Source organism: Micropterus dolomieu, linkage group LG16, assembly GCF_021292245.1.
Source record: "Micropterus dolomieu isolate WLL.071019.BEF.003 ecotype Adirondacks linkage group LG16, ASM2129224v1, whole genome shotgun sequence".
Lineage (NCBI taxonomy): Eukaryota > Metazoa > Chordata > Actinopteri > Centrarchiformes > Centrarchidae > Micropterus > Micropterus dolomieu.
The window spans coordinates 18,471,129-18,484,215 of NC_060165.1; the positions used below are offsets into that span (position 1 = coordinate 18,471,129).

The window sequence follows — 13,087 nt, forward strand, 5'->3', positions numbered from 1 at the left end:
TCTTCCACAACATTGCCTACTCATAGTCTTGAAGCTCCACAGAATGTAATGTATTTAGCTATTTCTTTTCAGCACATGTGTAGTGAGCATTTGACTCAAAAGATGAAATATTTCTTAAAGTATCGTTTTCCAGTAGCAACATGTATCTATTGTGATTAATTGTTTGTCATATTTTCAAGCAAAAATGCAAAAACGTAATTGGTTGTTAATCATCACTGTAAATTGGATATATTTGGGTTTGGACTGTGTCAGACAAAATAAGACATCACATTGGCCTTTATTAAACTATGATGGCCATTTTCTGACAGTTTGTAGACAAAACAATTATTCCATAATGAAAATAACTGTTCTCTCTACAACCATAATAGACAGGTAGACTTTAATGTCCTCAAAAACAGAAATGTGTGTCCACAGTGTGTGCATTATCTCATAGACTGTGATTGTCTTACGCCAAACATTCAACAAAATTGAAAAATGAAGATGCTATACTCATCATCCACTCCCAGTTTGATACAATTTAGTGGGATGTACATTATATCATAAGTATATCAGTGTGAGTGTTTTGGTAACCCTATGACGGGTCCATCCATCCATCGTCAACCGCTTATCCTGCGTACAGGGTCGCGGGACATCGGGCAAAAGGCGGGGTACACCCTGGACAGGTCGCCAGTCCATCGCAGGGCCACAGATAGACACACAACCACTCACACTCACATCACTCACATTCAAGGACAACACCAATTAACCTAACCTGCACATCTTTGGATGGTGGGAGGAAGCCGGAGCACCCGGAGAGAACCCACGCAGACACGGGGAGAACATGCAAACTCCACGCAGAAAGGCCGAGGCAACCGGGGTTTGAACCCACTTGTCGCCTACTTGCTGTGAAGCGACAGTGCTAGCCACTGCACCACAGTGCCGCCCTCCATATGACAGGTGGTAAACTCAATTCAGCAAATAATGCGATGGATTTATGCTACATCTCTGCTGCCAATGTAACGTGTTTTATTGCACAGGGTGAGCAATTTGTACTTGCCTCTAACTATAAGCCTCTGAGAAATGAGGGGCACCACTGTCATCTGAAAGCCTGGTGTTTTTCCATGTCTTGCATTATTCTGGCTTGTTTCCTCTGCTACAGTGAATCTGGAGTCTCTCTGCTCGCAGAAATACTTCCCACTAGTACTCGATGGACTCAGTTCAGAGAAAGAGATGGGCAAAGGCATGTAGAGCGTGCAGACAACCCAGAGCCTGCAGCGCTGCACACATGTGACCCTCCTCCCATCCCCCAACGCCCCCTGTATCGTGACACAGGCAGGCAAGCTGGCAGACAGGCAGCATTCTCTGGAGCACTCAGCTGTGTGCATTACTGTACTCGAAGGGCCCTGAGGGGCTACGGGAGCCTTCTCCCCATAATGTTTATTTACTGTTGCCAAAACATGGTCTCATGAAAACTGCTGCTACAGATGATGTTCTCAGTAGCTTCCGCTCCTGCTGATCCTGGTTGCTGGCACCAAGCTGTAGTCTTCCACAAACAGATTTTATTCATACAGATTTTTTTCTGGAGCAAAATTGTGCCTTTACCTGGCAAAGGTGAGCGAAAAGGCATGTGTGATCCTTGCTTGTCAGCAGGTGTACTTAAGATAGTATGGAACAGGAGAAGCCCAGCTGACCTTTAGGTGTAAAGCAAAGAAAATCACATGAAAAATTAAACAGGCTCTTTAATGTTGTAAATTTGTAGTGGGACACCCTTTTTGTTTTCCAAATGCACATGACGCATGTGATTTCACTTGAATAGATACAAACACAGCCACTTTTTACTGATTATACTCTCATTTGAAGAGGATGATTCACTTAGATTTATCAATATTTAATTTATCTTACAAAAACTCAAATCAATCTTTCAAAAACTAAAAAAATTATTGTCAGTGTTTTCCTTCAGATTCAGAAATCTAATAATAATAATTAAAAAATAGTATTAACATTAAATCATAAATGAATGTGTTGGTCACTCGTAGATTTTTCACTCTTAGACTTTTAGATAGTCTGGACCAACAGCACGGCCTCAGCTCCCCAGACGTAGAACAGAGTGCTTTCTCTGCCCAGCCAGACGGTAATGAGATACCAGCCAATTGATCACTCACACACCGATGTTGTAATGAAAGCTAAGACTGCACTAGATTACTGTACAGAGCAGTCCATTGATCTGTGGTTTGCTCATTCATGACCACCATCACACTGGCTTCAGTGGAAACTACAAGTGTCTTTCCTGCAAAGTCTTTTAAACACAGGGGTGATTGAGCTTGGAAATATGCTTTGATTTCACACAGCAATTACAGTTTCATTTAAAGATTAGTAATCACAGTAGTAGATTTATCAAAGGGTAAGCACCATGTACATATCTGATGTCTGGTTAGTAGCACCTTGTTTCTAAGTCAGTGTTCTACGCCTCCACCCTACTGTTTATTAATCATATATGACACGGCCAGTCGTCAGTTTGCCCAAAGGCGTACACCATGTCCTCCTGTCATTCTTAAAGCTTCAGCCAATATCGCCAAATGAATTTTTGTAGTCATGGAATGTACCACTCTGTGGACCTCTATGGGGGTGAGAGAGGATGACATGGCAGTGGGAGTGAGGGAGGAGAGAAGAGAGATGGTGAAGCTCCCTGACAAGGGCAGAATGTGGAAACAAAGATGACTAAGCTTGTCTAGGAGAGGGGATGAGAGGTGAATCCTTCTCCTCTTTGCTTTCTGATGTTTATTGTTTTTTTTTTTCTTTGCTTTCTGATGTCCTCCCTCCACCCCCTCCTTGTCTCTCTGTTGCTTGTACAGGAGGCCCTCTGGGCTCCAGCAGTCAGCCAGTCAGCTGGTCTCCTCCGCCAGAGCAGCACATGATTTTCCATGATTACTGTTATTGTTTGTGCCCCAGTTCACGCCGCCTGCAGGCTAGATGTGCGGTTGATGTGTGGCAGAAAGAGAGGAGGAAACTGTGCAAAGACAAGCAAGAGTGGGCTGCACAGGAGTTTAGCAGCCTTTCCTTAACATTTTGACTTATCAGCTTCAGAATACACAATAGTACGTCATTAATAGCCATCTGTAGACTTGTACACTTGTGAGTTTTTTAAAATAACACTGGAAAATGTGGTAGTTATACTCACATGTTGATGGACATTCATATTTTCCAATTTTCTTGTCTCGCAAGTGTTGATTTGCAAACTAAAGTCTTTCTTGTCTTTTTCTGCTCAAATTACTCCAAAAGCCTTGTTTTTCCTCTGTTCCCTTAATTATTTTCTCCATTTAGTCTTCTCCACATTGACAGAAGCAGGGATGGGCCTTTAGCACACACATATGCATCAAATGTCTGTAATGGCTCTGACAGAGATGCTTGATCAATACCCTTGAAAGTTCAAGGTCTGATTAGGGAGGCAGATCTAGCCCTCCTCCGGATGAATCATTGCTGCTAGTGCCGATGCCAAGCTCTGGATGCTGGTTGACCGTCTGACAGCGGGTTGGCGGGGGAAACAGAAGAAGGGGATGAGTTAGGGGTTCTGATCAGACACGCCAAGGTGACAAGACAGTGCAGAAGGATCTCCTGCAGATGTAATTATCTCTCTAATGAACAGCACAGTAGGGCACCAGAGTGCTGTAAAGTCAGGATGTTGCAGAAGCAGTAGATCTGCCAAACAAGGACAAAGCAGATGCTTACATACAAAGTCTTCTTTAGGGTTATTCAGTCTGTGTACTCAAAGATCACACTAAGAATTTAAATAGTAAAAGTTACACTCAAGTCAGTCCAATGTAAAACCATATATAAGAGAGTAAATTCAATATTCTGAGTTGCTGTGTACCTTCAGGAGCAGAGAATGTTCCCACTTAGCCTGCATTGGCCCAGAATCACCACAGACAACCTGCTTTTAGCTAGTTAAGCTTTGGTTGACTGTAGTTCACGTAATTATTTTTTCTGGAAGAAACCAGTGTACTAACCACATTTGTCTCTTAAGCCATGATGAAGCTGATGCTGCAAAATCCTTCGACCATTACGGCGAGATTGAATTTGATATTGTTTAATAGATTTACATCACCTAAGAGTTCAGTTTTGGGTGGTTGGTTGCTAATATGTAGAATGTACTGTGGCAATTCGCGACTAGTTCTTTTGTCAAAATATATCAAAGTTTAATCAATTTGCAGTTTTTAAGCTGCCCTCTACATACAGCATACTTGCTATCTGAGCACACTTTTTTATACTTTATGGTATGTCACGGAATTGTCAGTCAATTTCAGTTTAATGGGATTCATAAAGTTGGCATCTCAAAAACTAGATAGCATTTTTTATCTAATATATATTAAATCAGAAAGGTTTAACTGTTTTGCTGACCTGCAATCGCTGTGATATACTGTACATTGGATATGGTAACAAAATCTAGTGGTGTCTGTCATGTGCATCACATACACATGTTATATTAGGCAAATATCGATAACATAAAACTGCTGTAACGTTGGATAAAACACTCAAAGCACCTGCTAAATTTAGTTTGGAGGACTATCACGAGTAAGCGCTAATTTTTTTGGAATTGATCCTTAAGAACCCTGAATCAGGTATCATGTCATGGATCGATAATGCTAGGGTTTCCAGGGTAAATGGCTTGTTCTTAGATAGGGCTGAATCATTATGTGTTTGATTTAAACTATAAGTACACTTATTAGGGAAAAGGGCAGAAGCGCAGCACCAGTCATTCAGACTGTCTGAAGCACTGTGGCGAAGACTTTACAGACAGAAGTAATTACTCAAGCGTGACAGACCCAGATGTGGAATGAAATATTTGGTACTGCTAAGCTACTGCTTTTAGTTGGCAGTTGCAAGATGTTCATTTTTAATCTAATCACTTTAAAAAGAGCTCTCTCCACATTTGACACATTTTGTTCAAATAATAAATGAAGAGTGGAAGCACCTGCAGCGGGTCTAGTAGGTTGCTTTAAATGTGAAATCTTTTAATGTAATTGATCTATTCAGTCCAAGATTTATATTGAGTGGTAACTCTTTTATATTTGGGTAACTGTTAGACCCAGATAATATTTGTATAATGTTTGTCCGTAGTGTCCAATATGAAGCTGAGGAGTGGAAAGGGACATTGGGAATGTGAGTGAAGATGCACACCCAAGCAGGATATTGGTTACAAATTTGTTTCTATTGACTTTCTTGCTAAAGCTTCAACACCTTATATACAGTGGTTGCTGCAGATGTCTTTGGAGTTTGTGGATTTAGCCCATGGGCTGTTGTAGTGCTGCCGTAATGTGCCATAGACAGTACATTATCAGGTCAGGTTGTTCATTTCTGATCTAGCAAAAGCACCAAACCATGTCCACATTCTCTATTTCACTCGTGATAAGGAGAAACATTGTTCTCAAAATGGCTTTACTACATTAAATAATTTGCATATCATTACAGAAAAGGACAAGATTAGCTTGTCTTCAAACTGCTACCTCATTCTATTCAAGTGCGTATTTGGGTGTTGTGTTAGAGTTTACATCACTGTGGGTAGTACTTGGGCATGACTCAGACCTTGAGCGAAGAAATAAGGATATTCTCGTGTTTTACTTCACACGCACGCAGAAACAGTCCCATTCACAGGAACACGCATCCAAATACACACTCGCACACACACTCGTGCTGCATGCTGGCTTTGCCCAAATGAATTAGAGAACTGGTCCCTTGAGAGCCACTTAAGTGAGCAGAGTGAAATGAGGTTATGACCAATACTTAGTGCTCCACACAGTGCTGAACTGGAAATGTAATCCTCCTTCCAAAAGCCACTGCATCTGTTTATTTTGCCTCCACCATTGATAAATATTACCTCCTGAGTTTACCAGTTGCTCTTTGCGACCACTGGGAGACTTGAATCAGCTGGTTTTCCCTTTAATTACTTGCTTAGACATAATTATTTAACCAGATCCCAAACATGTCACACACTGCAGCAAATGTAGGCTGACTGATGAGCAATTAGACTGACATTCATTTCTGACAGTGCTGACACAATATCCTCAAGACATGTTAAAAAAGACAGGCAGTAATGGCAGCTGCACTTACCTTATCAGACCAGGTCTCTGGTATGGACTGGTGTTTTTGACCATGCAGCTGGTCCCCATTAATGGATACCTTTTAGCTTCTGAATGCTCCACTTGAAAGCCAGAAATAGAGCATTATGTCACACACTCTTGGCGCCAGCTGAGAATCTTGTTCAAGGACTCCTAAGAGAGCCGATCCCATGATGTCCTGCTTGCTTCGGTGCTTCACAGCTCCCACCTATAATGTGGTGTGATGAACTGTGCAGCAAGCATCTTCAGCGTTACACTACATCTGCAGATGTTATCATTACACTCACTACTACTAAATACCTCCTCTGTGATTAACATGCAAGCACAGTTCTTCAAAGCAGCACATTTACATCTCATAAACTTTACATTTGTTTGTAATTAGGGCTATTAGTGCTAGTATTAGTGTTATTTCTTATTTTGAGAATGCATACAGTTTTCTGAGAATACTATGAATTTCATATCATCAATTATACATTTACTGAGGGCTAGCTTTATTGTAAATATAGAAATACAATATAGAAAAATTTTGTTTTGAGTTTGGGGTATTTGGGCTGATGCAGGAAAAACTATGCTATGGTGAGTGCTATTTGCTTGATATTTCCATGTTTCCTGTTAAAACAGAAAGCTAGAAAGTCACAAATATTGACTGACGTTTGCAGTAGCCAATAGCGCTGACTGTGCGTTACACCCCCACCACGTCATGCAGACTCTGTGCAGACTAGATCCACCTCCCTCCGAGTGAACACGGCAGCCGGGACCAAACACATCCTCTGAGACCGACAGAGGTAAGTTTGAAGAGAGAGAATACAGTACCGAGGAGGTTTTCTTGCCAAATTTCGATCTTGGAACCCCTGGACCAGAGTCAGCTAATAGGACCGCTAGCAGCCTTTCTAAGGCAAAGATTATACTTTCCGCATCTGCGAGTACGTGAGGGTCCGCTGGGGTCCATGTGACGAAAAAATCATCATCAGATGGGATACGTGAAGGGTCTGTGCGGACGTCCGCGTGCCTCCCGTTTTTTGTGAGTGTGCGGACCTGGTGCGGCGACTAGTGCTACCAGAGCACCAAACTGATCTACTGTGCATGTGTAGAACGTGTCCGCCAAGTTGACTACAGAAAGTTATATAAATAGAAGTAGTCCCCGTCCGCGGGGTCCGCAGCTGTCTGTGTCCGCGTCCGTTCCCAAGTATATTCAAGGCTTAATGTTAACCGAGCTAACTAGCTATAGATGCAGACAAATAGTTAGCAGCATTTAACGGTTTAGCAAAACCTAAAGCTATCTGTCCATTCTGAAGCTCTATAACGTTAAATCCCCTAGGTACTGTATTGCCTTTTGATCTTTGAGACTGTGTTTGGTCCTGTTCAGGCTGTGTTTACTGGGAGGCTGCTGAACTCTATTTCACTGCCTGGTCGCCCGGCTCCGGCACAGTGACTTCCTACTGGGTCCCCCGCCCGTGACCATAAACTTTACAAACCCCCAGGCCTGAAAACCTCCATGGCTTGAGTAATATTAGAAGTTAACACTAACACTCCCCCAGTGCTCAGAGCTCCCAGTCCTGGCAGAGCTGGCTAATATGACCGCTAACTGAGATAACTAACAGCAGCTAGTAGCAGTTTGCTGTTACTTTAGCAACAAGTAAAGCAATCTGTTTATTAGCTGCGTAAATCACAGATAGTTGAGGCAGAGCAACCGGGGGGCATCAGACGGAGAACCAGAAAATATTGTTCTCCATCAAATTTGATCTAGTTTCACCAAAATCAGTTAATAAAGTGTGTTTTTGTTTTTGTACAGTAATCAGTGAGGTCCGGTGGTCGGCCCACAGAAACACTACACTCCGGTGGCATCATAAAATTGAGAAAGGTTTTCATTGGACGCTGAGTCATCTACATTTTAAAACTGTTTTTTCAGGAACCGTCAAACTCTAAAATACCACAAGAATACCTACAAAACAAAGTTTTTTTTATCATTGTTAGGCCAGTGTATTGGTGACATATACAGTAGTGCAAGGCATATGCAATAAAAACAAATTAACATCGATTTTCATTTCATGGGGACTTTAAGTCATTTTTAAAGCAAAATATTTGCTTGTTCTAACTGAATCCGGACTGTTTTTGGAAGAATGTCACTTTTTTCACTAATGTCTGACATTTTAAAGATTCAACAGTTGATAGATTAATGGAGTCTGCAGATTCACGTTAATGAAAATAATTGAAAGTTGGCACTCTATTTGGTATACTGTTTTTAAAAGAAATTTGATTTCTATTTCTCTTGTAAAGTCACATGACTAAAAGATGAACTGTATATAAAGAAACCTTAAAGGTTAAGTGTGTAAGTTTTAATGACATCTAGTGGTTAGGGTTGCGAATTGCACCCCGCCTCCCGTATCCAAGCTACGGTGCCTGAGACAGGAACAAGATGTTATCTATGAGATAGAAGAGTTTGTCAGTCAAGAAATGAGGTTTCTTTAGATAGATATATTAAGAAATTATATTTACTTAATTATTCAGTAAAATCATTTTATTTTTTAAATATTATTGTTACTTGTTCATTAATAAACAACAGCCACATCAAGAAATTAAGTGCTACATGATATCTTATACTCCTGTAATACATTATTTTACTGTACTGTAATCATACTTTTTGTTACATCTTGGGAGGGCTCATCTCGACTAACATACAAGTAAATGAAGAACATCTCAAAAATTGTCACATCTAGTGCATCAAGTATGACCACTGACACATAAAAGGACAATGTAAGCCTCACTGTATCACAGTTCATTATAAACCACATAATACATGAACTTTACAAAGGCATTGGCTGGTGAGGATCAAGGCTCCTCTCACTTTGCTTAATTAGATAAGCAATCTGCAAATCTTACCAAAATGTCTTTTTAAATTTTTTTAAAATACAACAGAAACACAAAGTAGTACTGACAGCCATAATTTCAGCATGTAGTAAAACGGTGCAACGTTTTTAATGGGCATGTGTGCACGGTTAGCATGTGAAAGTAAATTTCGTAATTTGTGTGCACAGTGGTGAAGCAATATCCAATAATAATATAATGCATATTTGGAAAGTATTAATTTTTGGTCACTTGATAGACACACAGTCTTATTATATATATATATATATATATATATATATATATATATATATATCACACTTAGCAGTAAAAAAAGATAAATACATGTTTTTCACCAGGGCAGTAAAATGTGCTAGTTAAATGCTGATCGGAGCTTCCCTGCTGTTACTGTTTCATTGCCAATAATATTCATCAGCTGTTTAACTCACAAAGGTAAGGGCACATTTCTGTCCACGTAACAAAGCCATAACAGAGCACTGGAGAAGAACTACATGAAATTACAATCCAACTATATATTTTTTCTACCAACGTAGTAAAAGTTTAGCTGGCTGATCTGAGCTTTTTGTCTGTGCCTTTTATTGCAAATTAGTGATCAGCTGATTGTCTCACTAAAGTACCAAAACAGAGCGCTGGAGAGAGAGTGACTACATGAAATTAATCCAACTACATATTTTACACCACAAGCCACCAGTGCTGGAGAATAAATTAATCCAACTAACCTTACATGATTTTTCTACCATCGCTAAAGTCCGACAAAGTTAAGTTAATTACCTGTCCAGCAGAAAACAGACAACTTTAGCACCGTTTTGAAAACATCTGTCCCACATTATAGCCTTCCATCTGGGAAAATCCACATCTGTGATTTCTGCCAGCTGTCTGTATCTGTCCTGACTCCGTCTGGCTTCATGGTATACAGATCCACAGGCTGTCGGCTCTCGTGCTAAATAACACGTGTGTGCCTGTTCATTTGTCCAAATGTCACTTCTCTTCTTACTTCTAATAAACCCGATGGGCGTCTACACTGCTGGGATTATACAAGCAGAAGAAGAACACCATGATGTCAGCTATTGTAGAAACATGACAACAAAATACTGCAACCTCCATAGAAGGGGGTGCCTGCGGTTATGTAGATAAAATGGCTCATTCTATGGTAATAAAAACATAACAGTTCATTATGTAAGGTCTTTACACACCACTGTAAACATAGTTATGGATCTTATATTGTATTTCTGTCAATAGATCCTCAGAAATATTACGCACTGAGCCTTTAAACCTTACTAACCCGATGAAGGCAAGATGGCCAAAAACTTTGAGGGAATAAAGCATGGTGTACTGGAGAACTGAGCTGTACGGCTTGTTTAATTTTAATTTCTAACACTGCCAACATTACCTGGGAAGTTTAGTCATCATGTCTGTAGTGTTAGCCATTGAGTGAGTCTCAGCAGATGTCCCCTTCTGCTCCCGGCTACCTGCAAGAGCACATATGCATTTCCTCACATGAGCTTCAGCTTAATAGAGCTTTTTATAGCATAACAAACGACCTACATATCACTTTCCTTCTACAACAAAAGCGTCGCGTGACAAGGACAGGAATAAAATCCTCAGTTTTGAAGGTGAACTATAATGACTTGCATACACTCTCCAAGGATTTGATCCTCTGTTTCTCTCCATAAGTGCACCTTCCAAAAGCTGTCAGCACCACACGGGAACTTCCTCCTCTCTGTGGCAGATATGGCAGCTTCCGATCGCTCCCTTGCAGACAGCACACAACCAGGTCGCTGATGTGACTCAGGTGCATCACAGCATCACACTTTATAATGTCACTCCTAATCATGTGTTGAGTGTTTGGTAATATAGTGTGATGGCCAAGTAATATCTAGGCAATGCTGCAGGGGGTTGCGCTTACATCTGACATTGTTATGCAGTCAATGAGCCAGAGATGCTTGATATAATTAAGCCATGGCTTGTGTATGTCACTTTCACATGATGTAATGTCTCTCAGGCTTGCAATGGCATTGCTTTGTGTATTTGTAATTTGTAGATTGAAAGTGAATGTGGAGTAACAGAATTGAACAAAACAACAAATGAATAATGCAGAGAAAAATCATTAAGTGATTCTATTTTAGCTGTTGATAACTGCACACATTTACACATCACCTCACGGTGTGAGATCAGAAAATCATCCTGCTATGTAAAACCGAACTGTGACTCTCTTTTAGATAACTGTTGATGGCATTCTGGTGTCAGCCTCTCCAATATCAAACATCTAGGGCGTCCTTCTAGACAAACCTTTTTGAACCCATATTCAGCAAATCCTAGAAGTGGCAGAGATATTTTTTCTCAACTAACAGCAGTCTGAATACACAAAAACACAGTGGAGCTATGTGACATATTGCATTCTGAAGAGTTTTTCTTGACTAGAAGTGTCTGCCATCTGGCATTTTTCTATTGCGGTCACTATTGCTGTCCATGCATATAATTTACAGCTGAACTCAGCAACTTTTCAGGCTCGTCAAAGGATTTTTGGGACTTGTTGGATGTCACAATAATAGACAAAAGTTCACAAAGAAAGGTTGACAAAAGACAAAAAAATGGTGTTTCATCAGTGAACACCTGGAGTCCCTTCAATACATACACACAGAGGCAAATATTCTGTGCAATTAGTGTTGAAGTGTTGTGCTCTGAATTGACATAGCCATTAAAGGGTTGCAGAGCTCAACTCACACATTTTCGCTGACAGTGGAGGCATGTACCGCTTCTGTCCGACCTCCACACTATGAATATGAAAGTGCTGTGGAGTAATTATTCTTATACAACAAAATTCTTATGTCTTACATACAATAAGTGGATTTATTTTTATTTTTTATCGTTTAATTTAACTGTATTATAAGTTTCAATAGTGCTTTATCGCATATCTGTTTTATGCGTGTTTTATTGTCTTTGCACTTGTGAAAGCACTTTGTAACCTGGTTTTTGAAAAGTGCTCTATAAATACAGATTATTATTATTATTACTTTTGAGACTTTCCTTTTTTCTACTGTGGAGCTATTAAACCCATCAGAAATTACTTTCATTATAATTGTAAATTAGCAAACTTACAACACAGGATTTCTTGAATTATAATCAGAAGAAATACATAATTTAATAAAAATCTGAAACACATAATATTGTAAAATTGGAATCCTGGCCAGGAAATGTAAATGATTGTAGTGTTTCACCATCAGCTCTGGTTGGCATTAATGCCAGAGAAACATAAGAATTAAATGGATTCAGATAAGTGAAATTGTTTCATGGAGCAGATGCTAGTGGATTTTCCTTTTTGTTGTTGTTGTTGTTGTTGTTGTTGTGAGCAGCTAATACCAGCACAGCCCAGAATAGACATCTATTCACCTGTCAAAACTAACTTTTACTTTAACGCAAGTCAATCACTAAATTTTAAATGTTTAACAGGTTCTACTGGATCTATTTGACACTTGGCACAAGTGCTTAAAAAGGGAGATTATACATAAATAGCAGTGTTATGTGCTGGTACACAAGTGAGCCTTTGTACCTTCTTTCACCATATTCTTTGACTGTAGTTGTCTTAGGTTGGGTGTTGCTGATATCAGCAAACTTCACTGACACAGTTCCAAAGCAGTTTAACTTACATTATAAAGCATTGTAAAACTGACAGTAAAAACTATAAATGCCAACTCCTATTTTAAACTTTTATTGGAGGTATTTTAGCTCACTGCATAGCTGTGCACTTATATAATGCACAGAGTTAAAGAAGACAATATCAATGCTGTCGATGTGTATTTGTTTCTATGTAAAGGTTACCTTTTTTTTTTTGTACCTTTTATTGCTCATACCTTTAATTTCTTAAAACTCTTGAAAAAGTTTATTAAATATGGGTAGAAAACAATTTTCTTCCTTTCTGTTATTTCTATATTGCTAATTTCTATTTCTTCTTGAAAATATGACGATTCATCTCAAAAGGTTTATCCTTGTATTCCTTCATGAATATATAACAGTGTAATAACTGTATAAAACATATATATATATATATATATATAGCGTTGTAAGAATAGATTGATGGCTCATTCTGCATTGGGATTGGTATTAAGCTGTAAGCTGCAGGTGGCAGTAGT

General features: G+C 39.5%; 1 protein-coding gene and 1 long non-coding RNA gene across 2 annotated transcripts in view; one reads left to right on the forward strand and one right to left on the reverse strand.

Moving 5' to 3' along the window:
- ppfia2 (PTPRF interacting protein alpha 2) overlaps window positions 1–13,087 on the forward strand; it is a 216,103-nt gene that overhangs the window by 44,453 nt on the left and 158,563 nt on the right. The gene's annotated exons all lie outside the window — the stretch shown is intronic.
- The window catches only part of LOC123984978, a 7,923-nt gene continuing 4,718 nt past the window's right edge, over window positions 9,883–13,087 (reverse strand). The window contains exons 2-3 of the long non-coding RNA XR_006828567.1: window positions 10,348–10,426; window positions 9,883–9,981 (exon numbers count right to left, since the gene is read on the reverse strand). This is a non-coding gene — a long non-coding RNA (uncharacterized LOC123984978). The remainder of the gene's footprint in view (window positions 9,982–10,347; window positions 10,427–13,087) is intronic.